The sequence below is a fragment of the Camelina sativa genome, chromosome 13 (assembly GCF_030686135.1).
Source record: "Camelina sativa cultivar CO46 ecotype springtype chromosome 13, ASM3068613v1".
Lineage (NCBI taxonomy): Eukaryota > Viridiplantae > Streptophyta > Magnoliopsida > Brassicales > Brassicaceae > Camelina > Camelina sativa.
The window spans coordinates 18,819,690-18,838,541 of record NC_141892.1 but is presented as its reverse complement, the minus strand read 5'-3'; positions in this window follow the sequence as shown (position 1 = coordinate 18,838,541).

The window sequence follows — 18,852 nt, the reverse complement described above, 5'->3', positions numbered from 1 at the left end:
ATCCAAGCTTGAAGAAGAGAGAGATCTTAATTTTCGCATCTCATGTCCGCTTGGTCAACTAGACTAAAGCTGTTCAAAGATGCATTCTTTTAACCGTTGGACAATAGGTTGTTCCAAAGGCTTTTGTTGTTTCTTCTTTGCTTGGGACCACGAAAAACATCTTCTATATGTTATTTTCGTGGATCTAAAGCCTTAAGATCTTGGAGAACACTTTGTTTAAGTGATTCTACCATGAGTTAGGTCCAAACCGTTGGAGAAATTAATTTTCCAAACGGTCCATGTGTTTCAGCCATTAAAGCACCAAAGTCTTGTTGAATGTTGGATGCTCTTGGCTGTCAAAGCTTCTGCAAACTCAAGAAAACAGAGTATAACTCTGTCCATAAGAACTCTTGAGCAAATTCTCTATTCTACTCTCCACTCATCTTATACTACCCCCCATTCTCTTATATATATACTCTATTATACTCTCTTTGGTTACTTATTCTCCATTTACACTCTATACTCTACTCTACACTCTATACTCTAACCCCTAACAATCTCTTGTTTAGAATCTGTCCCATTAAATTTTGGTTTCAGTTTCAAACTTGAAGATTGTGTGGAGCTCACTTGCTATCTCAAGAAGAAGTGGCGAGGTTGAAGGCTACAAAGAAGCCATGAGAAGGCGCAGCACAATGCTTGGAGTTAGAACCAATGGCCATCAAGCTTCTTAGACCACACGTTTCACCACCATAGTAATAAACTCCGGCGGTCAGGTTTACCCGAGGAGAGCAGAAGACTCTTTTGAGCGAGGTAACCTATTAAGCTGACCGAGAGAGATAAAGCTTTGGGTATTAAACTCCGGCGGTTAGACTCATCCGAGGAGAGCAGAAGACTCTTTTGAGCGAGGTGGTCTATTTAAGGCTGACCGAGAGAGATAAAGCTATGGAGGAAGTTCTAGTGGAGAGAGCTGGTGGAAGGTGATGAATCAGCCCAAGGACATGTGTATTAGTGCCAAGTTGTTGATCGGATGTGCACAATGGTCTTTAGGAAAGGTGATGCACAAGGTTTCAACTGTTGATTGGATGTGCACAAGAACGGTGATGCACAAGGCTTCAACTGAGGTGATGAGGTTTCAGCCCATCATCAAGTAAAGGTTACGGGGGAGATCAAGTGACTTCAGACCGTACCTCACAGATTCTGCTCGGCCACAAGCAAAAGTCTTTACTTAAAGCTCAGCCGAAGCGTCTCAAAGATCGACTCGGACGAAACCCTTCCACTGCGATTCGGCTTCCGCGTTCTTCATTAAAGTTCGAGACCACAGAGTCATCTTGCCAGTGGAAGTGGAATCATACCAATCCGAGCAGCCGTTCGAAAGTTATGTCCGATTCAGTGGGCATGTGTCAGTCTGACAAATAAAACTAACCAGGTTTAAAAACCATGGTTAGAGTAGGAGCGGTCTCAAGGAGGAATTCCAAACCGCAACAGTGATCAACTCTCTCCCTCCTATCCATCAAAACACCATAAAGGCTGTGCTCTAAACTCTTCTCTATTTTAATTCATAAATTCATTACCTTAGTTTCATTACTAGTCTTTAGTCTTTAATATGTTCTCTTAAATGGTCACACTTTTAGAAATTTTCTTTGATATTCCTCATAGCAAACACTTATTCTTTTCTTCTTTATCACTTGTTTAAGGGGTAAAGGAGACTATGAGAGCCTCAAAGAAATTCTAAAGGCGCAAGGATGGAGATCATAAGGAATGTGCTAAAGGCAAGGTGGGCTAAGGAGTAGGAGCGGTTCAAATCATGAAGAGAAGGGAGCTAGTTCTTTGCAAACCAAGGTCAAGGGACATCATGGATAGTGGAGTCTATACTCTTTTTCCCTTAACAAAGTTTTATCCCAAGAGGTTTTCTTTGTTGAGGTTTTTAATGAGGTAGATGACACTAGTCCACCCTTGATCTTTGGTCCCCATGGTGTCCCACCGATCAAGCGTGCGGGGGAGTATTAGAATGTACCAAGGAGGAGAGAGGAGAGGCCGGTAAGGCCGAACCTTGGAAGAAGAGAAGAAAGGCCGGAAAGGCCATGTAAAGGCCGGTAAGGCCATGTCCGTGTCCGTGAGCGACCATGTACCGTGTCCGGTACCATGTACCGTGTCCGTGAACGGACCCATGTCCGGAGAGCGGCCAGTTAGGCCGTGAACACATTGAAGAGCAGGCCCGTCCGTACAGGCCCGTCCGTACAGGCCCGTCCGTACAGGCCCGTCCGTACAGGCCCGTCCGTACTATTAGTATATATGAAGGAGAAGAGAGAGTGAGGCCGGTGAGGCCGAGCTGCACAAGGAAGAAGAGAGTGGCCGGTAAGGCTGCTAGTACAAGAAGTGTGGCCGGTAAGGCCATGAGTGGTGTGGGAGCGGCCAGTAAGGCCGTGAGCACAATAAGAGTGGCCAATAAGGCCATGTGGGCCGTGAGAGCAAGGAGAGTGGTCAGCAAGGCCATAAGTGCAATATAAGAAGAACAAAGGCCTTATAAGAAGAAGAAGCCCAAGAAGAAGGAAATATCTCACAAGGAAGGGAAGAAGGATCCAATGGCCATAAGGGAAGGAGATCTAACGGTCACAAGGCATGGAAGGGAAGGAAATCACGTGTGGCTTTGGTTGGGAAGCATAGCGAGTCAACCAAAGACAAGGAGCTGTCCCTTTCATCTCTCCTTTGAATCCCTTGTGTGCCTAACGGCTCTATGCCTTTGTTTTCTCTATATTAAGCTGTAATTCTCTCATATGTAATATATCACAACATTATCTAATACTAAGAGAATCCGTTTCCCATCTTCTCCTCTCTACACAAGTGTTTATGTTCTTATTAGCAATGTAGAGAGCCTAGGGGTAAACGGTTAGAGGCTGCCCTTAAGGCAGCCTATTCTCTTCCCAAATCTCACCTAAAGTCTTCTTATTTACTCTTTACTAAGCCTTGTTTATGGGGAGTTCATCACAAGTTGATGTTCTCTCCTCCCCCTTGAGAATGAGTTAGTTTGTTGTGGGTAAAGGGGGATTCATTCACCAAGTGTTTGTCTACCCTCTCTTGTGAGCTTTGTCTCATAAATCCCAACAGGAAAGAATATCCTCTTTGTATAGCTCTATATATGGTTTGTAAGTATGTTCTAATTTAAAGCAAGAAAAGAGTTTATTCTCTTTCTCCAACACTCTCTCTCTCAATCGTTCACTCTCCTCACTCTTTACACGATTTCACTCTCTTCCATAATCTCTTGATTACTCTACTCTCAAACTTACATGGTATCAGAGCAGATTTGATTCTGTTCTTGCCTCAAATCTCCATCACTCCCTTCCGCATTCTCTTTCTTGTTCTTGAATCTTCTTTCTTTAACCGTTGGACAATAGCTTTAACCAACGGTCTCTTCATCTTTTTTTCATGGAAACTACCAAAACTCTCATTGTTCCAGTTACTCTCAAGGGAGAGAATTACTTACTGTGGGCTAGAACCACAAAGACAGCCCTATGCGGCCGAGGACTTTGGTCCCATGTTGAGACGAGCGAAGCTCCTAGTGGCGAGACCACCAAAGACGGCAAGGATCTTGTCGATGAGAAGAACAAGTGGTTTCAAGAAGATCAGGGAGTCCTAGCTATCATTCAAAACTCCCTAGATGCACCTATACTTGAAGCTTACTCTTATTGCGAGACAGCAAAAGACTTGTGGGACACTCTCAAGAATGTTTTTGGGAATGTTACAAATGTAAACCGAATTTTTGAGATTAAGAGGGCCATCAACAACCTCAACCAAGAAGACATGGAGTTCACCAAGCACTTTGGGAAGTTTAGGTCCCTTTGGGCTGAACTAGAGATGCTCCGGCCGGCGACTATAGATCCGGCCATTCTGAATGAGAGGCGTGAACAAGATAAGGTGTTCGGCCTTCTCTTGACCTTGAACCCCTCCTACAATGACCTTATCAAGCATATTCTACGGTCGGACAAGCTCCCTAGCCTTGATGATGTCTGTAACCAAATTCAAAAGGAGCATGGCTCCATGGGATTGTTTGGCGGCAAGGGAGAACTTGTGACCGCTAACAAAGCTGAGACGGCATCAGCAAACAAGGGCTACTACAAGCCGGAGGACAAGAACAACCCGCCATTTTGTGAGCATTGTAAGAAGCTTGGTCACTTCAAGAGCCGCTGCTGGATTCTACACCCTCATCTAGCACCACCGCCGGGTACCATCCGAGGTGGACGACCAAACCGCGGAGGACCACCGAGAGCTCATCAAGCAGTAGCCATGGGGGAGTCATCAATCTCTGAGCAACCTCAACAAGTGACCAGTGGAACTGCTCTTGCTGCAGCATCGTCCGAGCTGGTAAGGCGGTCCGACCTTGATGCGCTCATCAAAGCCATCAAAGAGGCCACCGGTAAGGCGTTTCTTGCCTCAAACAAAATTAAACCCCTCATAGTTGATTCTGGTGCATCCCATCACATGATTAGTGATTCTAGGCTAATTAGTGATATTAAACCTGCTAATGGTAATGTGATAATAGCAAATGGTGAGAAAGTACCAGTTAAAGGCATTGGAAACTTGAAACTATTTGATAAGGAGACTAAGGCATTTTATATGCCAAACTTTACTTCTAACTTGCTATCAGTTAAGAGAGCCACTACTGATTTAAATTGTTATGCTATATTTGGTCCTAACAATGTTCATTTTCAGGATATTGAGACAAGTAAGGTTCTTGGTCAAGGAGGATCCAAGGATGACCTCTATGTGCTTGAGGACTTGAACTTATCTTCTAATGTATCTTGTTTTAATTCGGTTATTATGAAACCTAGTGATTCTATTTTACATGCTAGGCTAGGACACCCTCACACAAGAGCTTTATCTTTAATATTTCCTAATGTTTCTTTTCAAAATGATGAGTGTGAGGCTTGTATTCTTGGTAAACATTGCAAGGCTGTTTTTCCTAAATCTATTACTATTTATGAAAAATGTTTTGATTTAATTCATTCTGATGTTTGGACATCTCCTTGCTTATCTAGAGATAATCAAAAATATTTTGTGACTTTTATTGATGAAAAATCAAAATATACTTGGATAACTTTGCTTCCCTCTAAGGATAGAGTTCTTGAGGCCTTTACTAATTTTCAAAATTATGTCACTAACCACTTTCATGCCAAGATTAAAATTTTGAGATCAGATAATGGTGGAGAGTACACAAGCCATGCCTTTAAGCAATATCTAGCCAAACATGGAATTCTTCACCAAACTAGTTGTTCTTACACACCACAACAAAATGGAGTGGCTGAGAGGAAGAATAGGCATCTGATGGAGGTAGCAAGGTCTATGATGTTTCACACAAGGGTTCCAAAGAGGTTTTGGGGAGATGCTGTGCTAGCCGCTTGTTATCTTATTAACCGCACACCAACAAAAATTCTAAAGGATGTGTCTCCATTTGAGGTATTAACTAATGACAAACCTACATTTGATCACTTACGAGTGTTTGGTTGTGTGTGCTATGTTTTGCGACCAGGTGAGCTAAGAGACAAGCTTGATGCAAAGAGTACAAAGGCTATGTTTCTTGGCTATTCTACTACACAAAAGGGGTATAAGTGCTATGAACCTACAACAAGGAGAATTCTAGTATCTCGTGATGTCAAGTTCATGGAGACACACGGCTTTTATGACGAGAAGAATTGGGATGAGCTCCGTAATCTCTCCGACTCTCCATCTGATCGGACGCGCAACCTCCGAGTAATTCTTGAGCGGCTAGGTCTTGAAAATGATAGGATCTCTACCGAGTCAGCCAGACCAACATCACCAGAACAATCTGAGCCATTCACTGAGCCTGATCCTGATATACATGCCGATGACCATACTGAGCAGCATGAGGAGTCACCCGCGGACATCACGGCCGAAACAACCGAGGAGTCGGCCGAACAGCTTGAGGAAATCATAACTCCGGGACGGGCCAACTCCGAAGCTGGGGCTGTAGTTCCTCTTAGGCGCAGCCAACGTATCAAGTATCCTCCTAGTCATTGGAAGAACACCCGTGTGTACTACAACAACATGGCCGTTGCTCATCCGATTCAGGCCGTGTGCACCTTAGCTCATTTTCCGATAGAGCATCAAGTGTTTCTTGGCCATATTGATGAGCATTGGATCCCCAAGACCTATGATGAGGCTAAGCAGCACAAGGTATGGAGAGATGCGGTGGACGCCGAGAATACGGCCATGGTGCAAAATCACACATGGGACGAGGCTGACTTACCCAAGGGCAAGAAGGCTGTCACATCTCGGTATATCTTCACAATCAAATATAAGAGCAATGGGGAGATAGAACGGTATAAGGCACGCCTTGTAGCCCGGGGATTCACGCAAACGTATGGGGAGGACTATCTTGATACGTTTGCTCCGGTGGCCAAACTTCACACTGTTCGAGTGGTTTTCTCTCTTGCCACAAATCTTGATTGGGAGCTATGGCAAATGGATGTGAAGAACGCCTTCCTACAAGGCGAGCTCGAAGATGAAGTGTATATGCGGCCACCACCGGGCCTAGAAGACACCATTGGTCCGGGGAAGGTTCTCAAGCTCAACAAAGCCATCTATGGACTAAAGCAGTCGCCAAGGGCGTGGTACCACAAGCTGAGCACAATCCTCCTTGACAAAGGCTTTCGCAAATCCGAGGCTGATCACACACTATTTACCTCACCAAGCACCAAAGGTATAGTAGTCATCCTAGTGTATGTTGATGATATCATCATCACTGGGAGTGACTCGGTAGGTATTCAAAACACTAAAACCTTCTTGAAATCAGTCTTTGATATTAAGGACCTTGGAGAGTTGAAATATTTTCTTGGGATAGAAATATGTAGATCAAAGGAAGGTTTATTTCTATCACAAAGAAAATATGCTCTTGACTTGTTAAATGAGACAGGAAAATTAGGTTCAAAGGCAGTGGCATCACCTCTTGAAGAGAACTACAAGGCCGGAGGACAGGGGGAGCTTGAGCAGGCACCATACAAGGACGTTGGTCGCTACCGGCGCCTAGTAGGTAAGTTAATCTATTTAACTATAACACGGCCTGATATTTGCTTTGCTGTGAACCAGGTGAGCCAGCACATGAACAATCCAACTGTCCATCATTGGAACATGGTCGACCGAATCCTTAAATACATCAAGGGCTCACCGGGACAAGGCATTTGGATGGGTCGCAACAAGAACACCGAGTTGGTAGGATATTGCGACGCTGACTATGCTGGAGACCGTGGAGACCGTCGCTCCACAACTGGCTATTGCACATTCCTTGGAGGCAACCTGATCACATGGAAGAGCAAGAAACAAAAGGTCGTATCGCTTTCAAGTGCCGAATCCGAGTATAGGGCCATGCGCAAACTCACAACTGAACTAATGTGGCTCAAAGCACTCCTCAAGGATTTAGGAGTGGAAATCACAAGTCCTATCACCATGCATTGTGACAATGAAGCTGCCATTCACATAGCAACCAATTCAGTGTTTCATGAGAGGACCAAACATATTGAGGTGGACTGTCATAAGGTGCGAGAGCAAATCAAGCTTGGAGTTGTCCTACCATGTCACACCGAGAGCAAGGAACAACTCGCTGACATCCTCACCAAAGCTGCAAGTCCCCAAGTGTGCGAATATATTCACTCGAAGCTCGGCCTTATAGACCTCACTCGGCCATGAGTCTTTCACAAGGCACCTACACTCTTTTTCCCTTATGTATAGTTTTTCCCATGAGGTTTTCTATACTAAGGTTTTTAATGAGGTGGGTGCCTAGACTGTCAAGCTTGCCTGATCATCTAAGTCAAGCTTGAGGGGGAGTATGAGTTTGGCACACCACCTTGGCCACCACCGTCCGTACAACCGTACGGACGTCCGTACGATCGACAACCTATGGGCTGACCAAGCCATCTCGTATCTCATAAGCCCAATCCACTAAGGAGAGCTTCCAACGATCTCCCTTCATCGAGATCCTTCTATTATAGCCGTTAGGCAACTTGCAAGTGGGAAGTCAAAGGTTTAGTCACATGTAGGAATAAGGAGATGTCGCTATCTCCCATTAATGTGCACATAGAACCCTAGGAAAGAATATCCTCTTTGTATAGCTCTATATATGGTTTGTAAGTATGTTCTAATTTAAAGCAAGAAAAGAGTTTATTCTCTTTCTCCAACACTCTCTCTCTCAATCGTTCACTCTCCTCACTCTTTACACGATTTCACTCTCTTCCATAATCTCTTGATTACTCTACTCTCAAACTTACATTCTCTCGGTTTTAGCATGTTTTCTCGGTTTAAGCCTGTTTTGGGATAAAACGGGTTTAAGTGTTGTCTAAACACTCCAAATTTATCCCGAACTCTTAAAATTAGTCAAATGCATTGGAATGTCACACATTCTGACCGTAGAAATAGTAACAGAGCTGTTTACTGTTTAGAATCAACGTTTTCTCGGTTTTAGCCTGTTTCGGGACAAAATGGGTATAAGTGGTGGCTAAACACTCCAAATTCAACCCGAATTCTTGTAATTACTCAAATGCATTGGATTGTTACATATTTTGACCCTAGAAAGAGTAACACAACTGTTTACTGCTTCACATCAATGTTTTCTCTCGGTTTTAGCCTGTTTTCTCGGTTTAAGCCTGTTTTGGGATAAACAGGTTTAAGTGTTGTCTAAACACTCCAAATTCATCCCGAACTCTTACAATTAGTCAAATGCATTGGCCTGTCACACATTCTGACCCTAGAAACAGTAACCACGCTGTTTACTGCTTAGAATCAACGTTTTCTCGGTTTTAGCCTGTTTCGGGACAAAATGGGTATAAGTGGTGGCTAAACACTCGAAATTCAACCCGAACTCTTGTAATTAGTCAAATGCATTGGATTGTTACATATTTGAACCTAGAAAGAGTAACATAGCTGATTACTGCTTCAAATCAATGTTTTCTCTCGGTTTTAGCATGTTTTCTCGGTTTAAGCCTGTTTTGGGATAAAACGGGTTTAAGTGTTGTCTAAACACTCCAAATTTATCCCGAACTCTTAAAATTAGTCAAATGCATTGGAATGTCACACATTCTGACCCTAGAAATAGTAACAGAGCTGTTTACTGTTTAGAATCAACGTTTTCTCGGTTTTAGCCTCTTTCGGGACAAAATGGGTATAAGTGGTGGCTAAACACTCCAAATTCAACCCGAATTCTTTTAATTACTCAAATGCATTGGATTGTTACATATTTTGACCCTAGAAAGAGTAACACAACTGTTTACTGCTTCAAATCAATGTTTTCTCTCGGTTTTAGCCTGTTTTCTCGGTTTAAGCCTGTTTTGGGATAAAACGGGTTTAAGTGTTGTCTAAACACTCCAAATTCATCCCGAACTCTTAAAATTACTCAAATGCATTGGAATGTCACACATTCTGACCCTAGAAATAGTAACAGAGCTGTTTACTGCTTAGAATCAACGTTTTCTTGGTTTTAGCCTGTTTCTGGACAAAATGGGTATAAGTGGTGGCTAAACATTCCAAATTCAACCCGAACTCTTGAAATTAGTCAAATGCATTGGATTGTTCCATATTTTGACCCTAGAATGAGTAACACAGCTGATTACTGCTTCAAAACAGTGTTTTCTCTCGGTTTTAGCTTGTTTTCTCGGTTTAAGCATGTTTTGGGATAAATGGGTTTAAGTGTTGTCTAAACACTCCAAATTCATCCCGAACTCTTACAATTAGTCAAATGCATTGGCCTGTCACACATTCTGACCCTAGAAACAGTAACCACGCTGTTTACTGCTTAGAATCAACGTTTTCTCAGTTTTAGCCTGTTTCGGGACAAAATGGGTATAAGTGGTGGCTAAACACTCGAAATTCAACCCGAACTCTTGTAATTAGTCAAATGCATTGGATTGTTACATATTTGAACCTAGAAAGAGTAACATAGCTGATTACTGCTTCAAATCAATGTTTTCTCTCGGTTTTAGCATGTTTTCTCGGTTTAAGCCTGTTTTGGGATAAAACGGGTTTAAGTGTTGTCTAAACACTCCAAATTCATCCCGAACTCTTAAAATCACTCAAATGCATTGGAATGTCACACATTCTGACCCTAGAAATAGTAACAGAGCTGTTTACTGCTTAGAATCAACGTTTTCTCGGTTTTGGCCTGTTTCGGGACAAAATGGGTATAAGTGGTGGCTAAACACTCGAAATTCAACCTGAACTCTTGTAATTAGTCAAATGCATTGGATTGTTACATATTTGAACCTAGAAAGAGTAACATAGCTGATTACTGCTTCAAATCAATGTTTTCTCACGGTTTTAGCATGTTTTCTCAGTTTAAGCCTGTTTTGGGATAAAACGGGTTTAAGTGTTGTCTAAACACTCCAAATTCATCCCGAACTCTTACAATTAGTCAAATGCATTGGAATGTCACACATTCTGACCCTAGAAATAATAACAGAGCTGTATACTGCTTAGAATCAACGTTTTCTCGGTTTTAGCCTGTTTCGGGACAAAATGGGTATAAGTGGTGGCTAAACACTCGAAATTCAACCCGAACTCTTGTAATTAGTCAAATGCATTGGATTGTTACATATTTGAACCTAGAAAGAGTAACATAGCTGATTACTGCTTCAAATCAATGTTTTCTCTCGGTTTTAGCATGTTTTCTCGGTTTAAGCCTGTTTTGGGATAAAACGGGTTTAAGTGTTGTCTAAACACTCCAAATTCATCCCGAACTCTTAAAATCACTCAAATGCATTGGAATGTCACACATTCTGACCCTAGAAATAGTAACAGAGCTGTTTACTGCTTAGAATCAACGTTTTCTCGGTTTTGGCCTGTTTCGGGACAAAATGGGTATAAGTGGTGGCTAAACACTCGAAATTCAACCTGAACTCTTGTAATTAGTCAAATGCATTGGATTGTTACATATTTGAACCTAGAAAGAGTAACATAGCTGATTACTGCTTCAAATCAATGTTTTCTCACGGTTTTAGCATGTTTTCTCAGTTTAAGCCTGTTTTGGGATAAAACGGGTTTAAGTGTTGTCTAAACACTCCAAATTCATCCCGAACTCTTACAATTAGTCAAATGCATTGGAATGTCACACATTCTGACCCTAGAAATAATAACAGAGCTGTATACTGCTTAGAATCAACGTTTTCTCGGTTTTAGCCTGTTTCGGGACAAAATGGGTATAAGTGGTGGCTAAACACTCGAAATTCAACCCGAACTCTTGTAATTAGTCAAATGCATTGGATTGTTACATATTTGAACCTAGAAAGAGTAACATAGCTGATTACTGCTTCAAATCAATGTTTTCTCTCGGTTTTAGCATGTTTTCTCGGTTTAAGCCTGTTTTGGGATAAAACGGGTTTAAGTGTTGTCTAAACACTCCAAATTTATCCCGAACTCTTAAAATTAGTCAAATGCATTGGAATGTCACACATTCTGACCCTAGAAATAGTAACAGAGCTGTTTACTGTTTAGAATCAACGTTTTCTCGGTTTTAGCCTGTTTCGGGACAAAATGGGTATAAGTGGTGGCTAAACACTCCAAATTCAACCCGAATTCTTGTAATTACTCAAATGCATTGGATTGTTACATATTTTGACCCTAGAAAGAGTAACACAACTGTTTACTGCTTCACATCAATGTTTTCTCTCGGTTTTAGCCTGTTTTCTCGGTTTAAGCCTGTTTTGGGATAAACGGGTTTAAGTGTTGTCTAAACACTCCAAATTCATCCCGAACTCTTACAATTAGTCAAATGCATTGGCCTGTCACACATTCTGACCCTAGAAACAGTAACCACGCTGTTTACTGCTTAGAATCAACGTTTTCTCGGTTTTAGCCTGTTTCGGGACAAAATGGGTATAAGTGGTGGCTAAACACTCGAAATTCAACCCGAACTCTTGTAATTAGTCAAATGCATTGGATTGTTACATATTTGAACCTAGAAAGAGTAACATAGCTGATTACTGCTTCAAATCAATGTTTTCTCTCGGTTTTAGCCTGTTTTCTCGGTTTAAGCCTGTTTTGGGATAAACGAGTTTAAGTGTTGTCTGAACACTCCAAATTCATCCCGAACTCTTACAATTAGTCAAATGCATTGGACTGTCACACATTCTGACCCTAGAAACAGTAACCACGCTGTTTACTGCTTAGAATCAATGTTTTCTCGGTTTTAGCCTGTTTCGGGACAAAATGGGTATAAGTGGTGGCTAAACACTGGAAATTCAACCCGAAATCTTGTAATTAGTCAAATGCATTGGATTGTTATATATTTGACCCTAGAAAGAGTAACATAGCTGATTACTGCTTCAAATCAATGTTTTCTCTCGGTTTTAGCATGTTTTCTCAGTTTAAGCCTGTTTTGGGATAAAACGGGTTTAATTGTTGTCTAAACACTCCAAATTCATCCCGAACTCTTACAATTAGTCAAATGCATTGGAATGTCACACATTCTGACCCTAGAAATAGTAACAGAGCTGTATACTGCTTTGAATCAATCTTTTCTCGGTTTTAGCCTGTTTCGGGACAAAATGGGTATAAGTGGTGGCTAAACACTCGAAATTCAACCCGAACTCTTGTAATTAGTCAAATGCATTGGATTGTTACATATTTGACCCAAGAAAGAGTAACATAGCTGATTACTGCTTCAAATCAATGTTTTCTCTCGGTTTTAGCATGTTTTCTCGGTTTAAGCCTGTTTTGGGATAAAACGGGTTTAAGTGTTGTCTAAACACTCCAAATTCATCCCGAACTCTTACAATTAGTCAAATGCATTGGAATGTCACACATTCTGACCCTAGAAACAGTAACAATGCTGTTTACTGCTTAGAATCAACGTTTTCTCGGTTTTAGCCTGTTTCGGGACAAAATGGGTATAAGTGGTGGCTAAACACTCGAAATTCAACCCGAACTCTTGTAATTAGTCAAATGCATTGGATTGTTACATATTTGAACCTAGAAAGAGTAACATAGCTGATTACTGCTTCAAATCAATGTTTTCTCTCGGTTTTAGCATGTTTTCTCGGTTGAAGCCTGTTTTGGGATAAAACGGGTTCAAGTGTTGTCTAAACACTCCAAATTCATACCGAACTCTTACAGTTAGTCAAATGCATTGGACTGTCACCCATTATGACCCTAGAAATAGTAACAGAGCTGTTTACTGCTTTGAATCAATGTTTTCTCGGTTTTAGCCTGTTTCGGGACAAAATGGGTATAAGTGGTGGCTAAACACTCGAAATTCAACCCGAATTCTTGTAATTACTCAAACGCATTGGATTGTTACATATTTGAACCTAGAAAGAGTAACATAGCTGATTACTGCTTCAAATCAATGTTTTCTCTCGGTTTAAGCCTGTTTTGGGATAAAACGGGTTTAAGTGTTGTCTAAACACTCCAAATTCATCCCGAACTCTTAAAATTACTCAAATGCATTGGAATGTCACACATTCTGACCCTAGAAATAGTAACAGAGCTGTTTACTGCTTAGAATCAACGTTTACTCGGTTTTAGCCTGTTTCGGGACAAAATGGGTATAAGTGGTGGCTAAACACTCGAAATTCAACCTGAACTCTTGTAATTAGTCAAATGCATTGGATTGTTACATATTTGAACCTAGAAAGAGTAACATAGCTGATTACTGCTTCAAATCAATGTTTTCTCTCGGTTTTAGCATGTTTTCTCAGTTTAGCCTGTTTTGGGATAAAACGGGTTTAAGTGTTGTCTAAACACTCCAAATTCATCCCGAACTCTTACAATTAGTCAAATGCATTGGAATGTCACACATTCTGACCCTAGAAATAGTAACAGAGCTGTATACTGCTTTGAATCAATGTTTTCTCGGTTTTAGCCTGTTTCGGGACAAAATGGGTATAAGTGGTAGCTAAACACTCGAAATTCAACCCGAACTCTTGTAATTAGTCAAATGCATTGGATTGTTACATATTTGACCCAAGAAAGAGTAACATAGCTGATTACTGCTTCAAATCAATGTTTTCTCTTGGTTTTAGCATGTTTTCTCGGTTTAAGCCTGTTTTGGGATAAAACGGGTTTAAGTGTTGTCTAAACACTCCAAATTCATCCCGAACTCTTACAATTAGTCAAATGCATTGGAATGTCACACATTCTGACCCTAGAAATAGTAACAGAGCTGTATACTGCTTAGAATCAACGTTTTCTCGGTTTTAGCCTGTTTCGGGACAAAATGGGTATAAGTGGTGGCTAAACACTCGAAATTCAGCCCGAACTCTTGTAATTAGTCAAATGCATTGGATTGTTACATATTTGAACATAGAAAGAGTAACATAGCTGATTACTGCTTCAAATCAATGTTTTCTCTCGGTTTTAGCATGTTTTCTCGGTTTAAGCCAGTTTTGGGATAAAACGGGTTTAAGTGTTGTCTAAACACTCCAAATTCATCCCGAACTCTTAAAATTAGTCAAATGCATTGGACTGTCACCCATTATGACCCTAGAAATAGTAACAGAGCTGTTTACTGTTTAGAATCAACGTTTTCTCGGTTTTAGCCTGTTTCGGGACAAAATGGGTATAAGTGGTGGCTAAACACTCCAAATTCAACCCGAATTCTTGTAATTACTCAAATGCATTGGATTGTTACATATTTTGACCCTAGAAAGAGTAACACAACTGTTTACTGCTTCACATCAATGTTTTCTCTCGGTTTAAGCCTGTTTTCTCGGTTTAAGCCTGTTTTGGGATAAACGGGTTTAAGTGTTGTCTAAACACTCCAAATTCATCCCGAACTCTTAAAATTAGTCAAATGCATTGGCCTGTCACACATTCTGACCCTAGAAACAGTAACCACGCTGTTTACTGCTTAGAATCAACGTTTTCTCGGTTTTAGCCTGTTTCGGGACAAAATGGGTATAAGTGGTGGCTAAACACTCGAAATTCAACCCGAACTCTTGTAATTAGTCAAATGCATTGGATTGTTACATATTTGAACCTAGAAAGAGTAACATAGCTGATTACTGCTTCAAATCAATGTTTTCTCTCGGTTTTAGCATGTTTTCTCGGTTTAAGCCTGTTTTGGGATAAAACGGGTTTAAGTGTTGTCTAAACACTCCAAATTTATCCCGAACTCTTAAAATTAGTCAAATGCATTGGAATGTCACACATTCTGACCCTAGAAATAGTAACAGAGCTGTTTACTGTTTAGAATCAACGTTTTCTCGGTTTTAGCCTCTTTCGGGACAAAATGGGTATAAGTGGTGGCTAAACACTCCAAATTCAACCCGAATTCTTGTAATTACTCAAATGCATTGGATTGTTACATATTTTGACCCTAGAAAGAGTAACACAACTGTTTACTGCTTCAAATCAATGTTTTCTCTCGGTTTTAGCCTGTTTTCTCGGTTTAAGCCTGTTTTGGGATAAAAGGGTTTAAGTGTTGTCTAAACACTCCAAATTCATCCCGAACTCTTACAATTAGTCAAATGCATTGGACTGTCACACATTCTGACCCTAGAAACAGTAACCACGCTGTTTACTGCTTAGAATCAATGTTTTCTCGGTTTAGCCTGTTTCGGGACAAAATGGGTATAAGTGGTGGCTAAACACTGGAAATTCAACCCGAAATCTTGTAATTAGTCAAATGCATTGGATTGTTATATATTTGACCCTAGAAAGAGTAACATAGCTGATTACTGCTTCAAATCAATGTTTTCTCTCGGTTTTAGCATGTTTTCTCAGTTTAAGCCTGTTTTGGGATGAAACGGGTTTAAGTGTTGTCTAAACACTCCAAATTCATCCCGAACTCTTACAATTAGTCAAATGCATTGGAATGTCACACATTCTGACCCTAGAAATAGTAACAGAGCTGTATACTGCTTTGAATCAATGTTTTCTCGGTTTTAGCCTGTTTCGGGACAAAATGGGTATAAGTGGTGGCTAAACACTCGAAATTCAACCCGAACTCTTGTAATTAGTCAAATGCATTGGATTGTTACATATTTGACCCAAGAAAGAGTAACATAGCTGATTACTGCTTCAAATCAATGTTTTCTCTCGGTTTTAGCATGTTTTCTCGGTTTAAGCCTGTTTTGGGATAAAACGGGTTTAAGTGTTGTCTAAACACTCCAAATTCATCCCGAACTCTTACAATTAGTCAAATGCATTGGAATGTCACACATTCTGACTCTAGAAACAGTAACAATGCTGTTTACTGCTTAGAATCAACGTTTTCTCGGTTTTAGCCTGTTTCGGGACAAAATGGGTATAAGTGGTGGCTAAACACTCGAAATTCAACCCGAACTCTTGTAATTAGTCAAATGCATTGGATTGTTACATATTTGAACCTAGAAAGAGTAACATAGCTGATTACTGCTTCAAATCAATGTTTTCTCTCGGTTTTAGCATGTTTTCTCGGTTGAAGCCTGTTTTGGGATAAAACGGGTTCAAGTGTTGTCTAAACACTCCAAATTCATACCGAACACTTACAATTAGTCAAATGCATTGGACTGTCACCCATTATGACCCTAGAAATAGTAACAGAGCTGTTTACTGCTTTGAATCAATGTTTTCTCGGTTTTAGCCTGTTTCGGGACAAAATGGGTATAAGTGGTGGCTAAACACTCGAAATTCAACCCGAATTCTTGTAATTACTCAAACGCATTGGATTCTTACATATTTGAACCTAGAAAGAGTAACATAGCTGATTACTGCTTCAAATCAATGTTTTCTCTCGGTTTAAGCCTGTTTTGGGATAAAACGGGTTTAAGTGTTGTCTAAACACTCCAAATTCATCCCGAACTCTTAAAATTACTCAAATGCATTGGAATGTCACACATTCTGACCTTAGAAATTATGAAACCGCACACACACCTTGTCCGTACATCCGTCCGTACAACCATCACCATTGGGCCGTCCGTACAGCTAAAGGCCTACCAAGCTCAACCCATGAGGATCACGAGTCCATTCCATGTTCACCAGCCTCCAACGGTCACAAGAGCTTCTCGATCCTTCTCCTCATAGCCGTTAGTGTAGAGTGCGCAAGTGGGAAGGATCACATGTCTTCTTAAGGACATGTCGCTATCTTTATATGTAAATGTGCCTAGGATCATCTTAGTATATTCTTTTGTATATGTCTATAAGTAGATTGTAATTATGTTCTAAATGAGGTAAGAAGAGATAATATCTCTTTCTCCACAATACTCTCTCTATACTCTCTTACTATACTCTCAACGATTCTCACTCTCTTGTTATTCAAATCTTCTCACTAAACTCATAATCGATCCTATTAATTCTTTCATGGTATCAGAGCCTGGTTGCTCGTCATTCTAAAGTTTTTGATCATCACTTACTTCCGCTTCTCCTTCTCTCTCATTTTCTGTTTTGACTTGAAAGTCATTTTCTTTAACCGTTGGATAATAGCTTTACCTAACGGTCTCTTCATCATGGAAAGTGTCAAAACCATGGTTGTTCCGGTGACTCTCAAGGGAGAGAACTATCTGCTGTGGGCGAGGACCACGAAAACTGCCCTTTGTGGCCGAGGCCTTTGGTCTCACGTTGAGAAGAGCGAAGCTCCGAGTGGTGAGGCCACCAAGGACGGCAAGGAACTTGCCGGAGATGAAAAGAACAAATGGTTCCAAGAAGACCAAGGGGTCTTAGCCATCATTCAAAACTCTCTAGATGCCCCCATTCTTGAAGCCTACTCCTACTGCGAGACGGCGAAGGACTTGTGGGACACCCTCAAGAACGTTTTTGGTAATATTACCAATGTCAATCGTATCTTCGAGATTAAAAGGGCCATCAATAACCTCAATCAAGAGGATATGGAGTTTACAAAGCATTTTGGGAAGTTTAGGTCCCTTTGGGCTGAACTAGAAATGCTGCGACCGGCGACAATTGATCCGGCCATACTGAACGAGAGGCGTGAACAAGACAAAGTGTTTGGGCTGCTCTTGACCCTAAACCCCTCCTACAATGATCTCATCAAACACATCTTGCGGTCAGATAAACTCCCAAGCCTTGATGATGTTTGTAACCAAATTCAAAAGGAGCATGGCTCCATGGGATTGTTCGGCAGCAAGGGAGAGCTGGTGACCGCTAACAAAGCTGAGATGGCATCAGCAAACAAAGGCTACTATCGACCGGAGGACAAGAACAACCCGCCGGTTTGTGAGCACTGTAAGAAACTTGGCCACTTCAAGAGCCGCTGCTGGATCCTACATCCGCATCTAGCACCACCACCGGGAACAATCCGAGGTGGACGACCAAACCGCGGAGGACAACCGAGAGCTCACCAAGCAACTGCCGTGGGGGAGCCATTGATCTCTGAGCAGCCTCAACAAGTGACCGGTGGAACTGCTCTTGCTGCAGCATCGTCCGAGCTGGTAAGGCGGTCCGACCTTGATGCGCTCATCAAAGCCCTCAAGGAGGCCACCGGTAAGGCGTTTCTTACTTCAAACAAAACTAAGTCTCTTATTGTTGATTCTGGTGCATCTCATCACATGATTAGTGATTCTAGGTTAATGAGTGATATTAAGCCTGCTAATGGTAATGTTGTGATAGCTAATGGTGAGAAAGTTCCAATTAAAGGCATAGGGAATTTAAAGTTATTTAACAAAGAAACTAAAGCTTTCTATATGCCAAATTTCACATCTAATTTGCTATCAGTTAAGAGGGCCACCACTGATTTAAATTGTTATGCAATATTTGGTCCTAACAAGGTTCATTTTCAGGATATTGAGACAAGTAAAGTTCTTGGTCAAGGAGGTTCCAAGGATGATCTATATGTGCTTGAGGACTTGAATCTATCTTCTTCTACTGCATCTTGTTTTAATTCGGTTATTATTAAACCTAGTGATTCTATTTTACATGCTAGGCTAGGACATCCTCATACTA